The following is a 5,629-nucleotide window of genomic DNA, read 5'->3' as shown; positions in this document are numbered from 1 at the left end:
TATGCATTTGACAACAACTCAAAATGTTCCAGCTATTTTAGGTGATGATTACATTGGCTTAGTTCTACTAACATTTTATCAGGAAAATGTAGTCAGGGTTCTGTTAATCAAAACATTCCTGGATACATACATCAACATGGTTTCAGTGTTGAAATGTTGTCTTTAGTTAGGGCTGTTTATGTCTCTAAAATATATATATACATTTGTATCTGCTTACGCACAGTTCACATAAAATGGCTTTTTGTCCCAATTAGTCCTTTTGAACATCCCAATTGAGAGACATTGTCAGAGTCTTTCCCAGACCAGCTTTCTAAATATATATCATATGTAGACCATTGCCACATTAACACCAAACAAGGGCAAGATACTATAGTGTGAATTAAGGCAGCTTAAATATCCATTAAAACATTATTGTATAGCCAAAACACCTCGCTATATAACATTCAAAATAGGTAGGTAGATTATAGGTAGGTAGGCTACGTATGGAAGGTATGATGGTATTATGTCTTGATAGAAATAGTAATAGCATGTTCCTGCAGACTGACTTCAGTTGTCACATTTCTTAACCACATGACGACATAGCATCCCTATCCTCCAGTAAGAGCGAAATGGAAATAGCGACCGACTACGACCGTCGCTAGTTCCCGTCCGTCCGTCGCTATGTCCCGTTTACGGACGGGACTTGGCGACGGTCCGAATCGGGCTTCATACACACAAATGTTCTGTGCTCTGCCTGTGTTTCATGGCCGCCTCAATGCTTTTCCAATGGAAGTCACGTGGTTTGAACAAACACTTGAACAAACCACGTGACTTCCATTGGAAAAGCATTGAGGCGGCCATCAAACACAGGCAGAGCACAGAACATATGTTCTTTATGTGTGAATGAGGCCTCGAGCGACAGGCGGTCCTAATTCGAGCGACCGACGGTCCGAATCCAGCGACGGGTGGTCGGACTTAGCAACCGGCGGTAGTAACTCGAGCGACCGGCGGTCCGACTCCGACCGGCGGTCCTACTCCAGCGACGGGTGGTCGGACTTAGCGACCGGCGGTACTGGTAACTCGAGCGACCGGCGGTCCTACTCCGACCGGCGGTCCGACTCCCTCTATTCTGGACATGATGTTATAGTAGGAGAACATTCTGCGGAAATATGTGAACATTTAAAATGAGCTTGTAGATGCTATTTTCATTTATAGGGTTTAAGTGGTTAAAGTGCAGTTTTAAGTCAACTTTAGAAATGTTTAAAATGAGGGAGTGTAATTGTAGTTACAGAAAAGGCTGATTATCACTAGGCCGAGTTCTGAAAGGAATTATGTGGCAGATGGCAGGCAATCAGGTTAGGTATAGAGAAGGGTGACACCCTTTGCAGTTGGCATTATGCCCACAGTCAATGGGGGGATTCATTATAAGCCGATCACCAAAGATGGTCCTTTTTGTTTAGTTTTATCAAACTCAATACCTCCAGGATAAACTTCAAATTTGAAGGAACATTTCAAGTAAAGACTTAAAGCAATAAAAAAAATCTTTCCATAAATGACATACAGAGGGCTTTACTGTATTACTATGTATAGGGGAGACAATGAGATTCAGCCGGATATTCGAGCTGTAGTGTCGCACAGATGGGAAGTCAAACATGCAAGAGAGGATTCTCTATTTATTGATTGTTTCACCTGGGGACCGCTACCCTTTACAGTCAGTCACACACTGTTAGGTGCTGCGGGACTTGAAAATAGCAGACCTGGAGTGCCCGCTGGCCTAGTGGTCCAGACGCATGCCACATATATTATAGGCTCTGGCCTGACTGCGTGTCACATGTTCGAGTCCTGTTCATGACAACCTTTGTTGCATGTCTCTCCCACCCTCTGTCAATCTTCACTTGAACCTATGAATAAAGGCAGAAAAGCAAAAATAAAATAAAAATCATAAAAGAAAATAACTAGACCTACAAGCTCACAATGTGTCGCGCTGCAATGTGGGATCCATCTCCCTTGAAAAAAACATAACTAAACTTATATCATATATAAACTGTTTATATTATGATGAGTGGTGATTATGGTGAGTTACATGACCCATGTATATAAAACGTGAAAGAAATGTGCACAGTGGCAATGCACAAGCAGACAGGCACGGGCATGTTCCTGCAAAGCCATGCCTTTTCAGACAAAAGACTAACGTCACTAGTGCAATTGAGCAGACTGGGGGATTGGGGAATTAAGTAAAAGACGTTGGCTGCCATGTTATTTGTTTCCAAAGTGGCCACTTATACCCAAAACTACATAGTGCGACTTTAAGTCTGACTTTAAGTCCAATTTGATAAATTAGGCTGTAGGACGCATAGGATAACGTTATTAGATACTGGCTTTTCTGTTTATAATTGCAATGACAGTGGTGACTATACTGATATAGTTTAAGTCATTTATTCAAGTTTCACTCGTAAATGTATACAGATGACTCCGACATTGAATTCTAAGCATTTTGTGCCACTTTTAACAATATTCAATGTTCAAAAACTCATGACTCATGCTTAACAGTATCAACATGGTTTGTCAGATCAATACACATCAACAAATAAATACTGAATAAGTGTATATTTATTCAATCGAATGATTATTCTCCTCTCCAGGCTATTATTGTTTGACTACAGTTTGAACATATTGCAGATATGCCTCACTCTATAACTAAAATACATCCAGCAATTTGGGGAAAAGTTACAAGCAATAAATAACACATACTGTAGACCTCTTGGGTGTGTCGGATCTTTCCATTTTGGTTCTTCTATTCCAGGGCACAATGAAAGCAGCTATATATATATATATATACTGTATATAGAGAGAGATAATCTCTACTGTTGAAGCCACAGTAACTAACAACATCTTGGCCTTGCTAGGCTTGCTATAGTGAATACACTAGCCTTTGTTCCAGCAAAGACACAGCTAATGGAAATGCACAGCCCATTTTTAAATGGACAATCTTAAATTGTTTGTGAAGTTTAAATAGTCTTATTAACTTAAGAATAGTCCATACCCATCCAGGGTTCTGGGCAACCGTGTATCCGACCGACGCAAGGCCGGGCACTGCACTCCGTGTGGTGGTGTGGAACGCGTGTCGAATTTTAAGTCAAGGGGTTGGGTCGAACGGTTCTCGAGTTATGTGGATTACAGACGTACGTACACGTCGTACGCACGCACGCACGCACGCACGCACGCACGCACGCACGCACGCACGCACGCACGCACGCACGCACACACACACACACACACAAAGAATAAATTGTCCTCTTTGTAGGCTATGTGGACTGAAATGTAGATATGTTCTAAATTGTTTTGAGTCCTAGAAAATTGTGACACACACACACACACACACACACACACACACACACACACACACACACACACACACACACACACACACATGTAGTATACAGAGGCACCACTCACTTCAGACTGGTCTGATTTTTATTTTATTAAGGATCCCCATTGGTGCCATAACCATCTAGTCTTCCTGAGGTCCACATAAAACAAACAAACAAATACAACATATACAAAACAATTAAACATCAGTACTGAACACACAATAAGATGAAATTATGTGTGCGAAAAGAACAGGAAACAAAAAGACAAAAACTACTGTAAATGCAGCAGAGGAGTCGAGTCAGCTATTCCAAAGAGATAAAATTATCTACAAATAAAAGATGTTAAAAAACATTGCTTCTTTGATAAGGTAATACAAGCTGTCAATTACTGGAACCTCTATTGTTATGATCAAGCACCGTAGGCTATTACTATAAACAATTTGTGTACCTATAAAAACAGGAGTTTTACTGCTCATGGCTCACTTGAACAGCACAAGTGTATTGAAAGACATCCTGTTCTCAACTGTAAGCCAGGAGAGGCAGGCATGCATAGATTGCATACGGCTCACATTAGATGTTAGTGAGTAACCCCGAGACCAACCGTGTTGCCCTCAGTGCCCTGTTCTTCTGGACAACCACTGGAGCTTCCTAAGGTCACTGACAGCAGATGACCACACACCATACAGCAATATAGTCAAGATGATGTAAAACAAAACCTTGAACTATCTGACATAAAGGGGGACCGGCAGAAAAAGAAGCACATTTCCTGGAAATACCAATTGCTTTTCCAATTTTCAAAACAATGTAATTAATGTAGTGATACCAAGACAGAGTGCAATCCAGTGCTCCAGGGCGTTTAGTACTTTCAACTTGTTGAACTTCCAAATTACACAAGTTTAAATCAAGCTTTTGGCTTGTAGATAACATGTCATGTCCTTTGTTCCCAATCCCAGCACAAGTATAAGTCTAATCATTCACAACTTTTAGTTCTCTGCTCAAGACCTCATTAAGTAGGCCTACATGCATTGCATGATGGTGCAGCTGCACATATTTGGTAGCTCAAGATAGGTCATTAATAAATACAGAGAAGAGCAAAGACCTAGGCCTAGGCAATTTCCCTGTGGAACCCCAAGTCTCTGCTACTTATAGGCTATTATTAAGTTAGTGTACTTACAGTTGAGTTTAGTGATCCTGGTCCAAACTGTTGCCAGTGGTTCTCAAATTGCTGAGTTTCGGACCCTCAGGGTTCCAGATGGCTCCTTCAACCTCCTTGCCTTAATACAGGTATGTAGGCTATCTCTGTATCTCTGAGACAAATTTAGAGTTATATGGTCCTTGAAATTAAAAAGTTTGAGAAACACTACCGTACTGTTGACGGTTGACAGTGAGTGATGACATGAGTGAAGATAATGACTGATGACTGATGAGTCAAACCACACAACCCTCGGTAGTAGCTCTCCCGCGCGTGCACGGCGCGTTCACTCCTCATTTCCTTCCTTGACGCGCGGCTGCGTCAGCGCAGCGCGCAGGCACTCAAAAAGTGCACCAGTGGCCGCAGATCTCCGTAGCCAACCAGTGACATCGTGGAGTTGGAGGGGAGAAGATCTAGTCCGGCAAAGTCCGCTGCTCAGACTGTGTGCACACTGCACACACACAGGCTACACGCACAGGCTACACACACAGGCTACACACACAGGCTACACAGTACACACACACACACACACACACACACACACACACACACACACACACACACACACACACACACACACACACACACACACACACACACACACTCACACACTCACACACACACACACACACTGTCTTCCTCCCTGGATTTCGCTCAGTCTGGGCTATTTCTGACGAGAGGCAACTGACACGTCTATAGAGGACGAGAGCGCAAGAGAGGAGACGAGCAGACATCGTCAACTTTGCAAAGGGAAACCTAACGGATCTCGCTACACAGGGAAGGTGAGTTCAATCAAGCTATATAGATACGTATTGTTGTACATTTGTATTATTATTATTTGGAAGAAATGATAGCCTACTAGTACTTAGCATTTAACCATAGCCTGTCATACAAAAAGCAGTGTGTGATTCCTGAAAGTTGTCAGATTTTCTAGTAGTTTCTTGCAGTTGTAACTAACTCGTCTTAAGTAATGACACCATGTTTAAAATGACTCGGTAGTGTCATTGTAGTTACAGAAAGCCTGATTAGTACCGCTGTACCGGGCCAAGTCTCTGCAACTAGGAATCCCTCTGAAGGGAATTCAATG

The 5,629-nt window shown here is 42.2% G+C and overlaps 1 protein-coding gene across 1 annotated transcript in view; it reads left to right on the top strand.

Annotated features, from left to right (window-relative positions):
• The first annotated feature begins 5,216 nt into the window (after positions 1 to 5,216).
• adamts10 (ADAM metallopeptidase with thrombospondin type 1 motif, 10) overlaps positions 5,217 to 5,629 on the top strand; it is a 70,614-nt gene continuing 70,201 nt past the window's right edge. Inside the window, exon 1 of the mRNA XM_079506894.1 lies at positions 5,217 to 5,324. The gene's annotated coding sequence lies outside the window, so the exon portion shown is untranslated. The remainder of the gene's footprint in view (positions 5,325 to 5,629) is intronic.

Source organism: Electrona antarctica, assembly GCF_951216825.1.
Source record: "Electrona antarctica genome assembly, chromosome: 7".
In the NCBI taxonomy this organism is placed as follows: Eukaryota; Metazoa; Chordata; class Actinopteri; order Myctophiformes; family Myctophidae; genus Electrona; species Electrona antarctica.
This window is presented reverse-complemented; position numbering and strand designations above follow the sequence as displayed.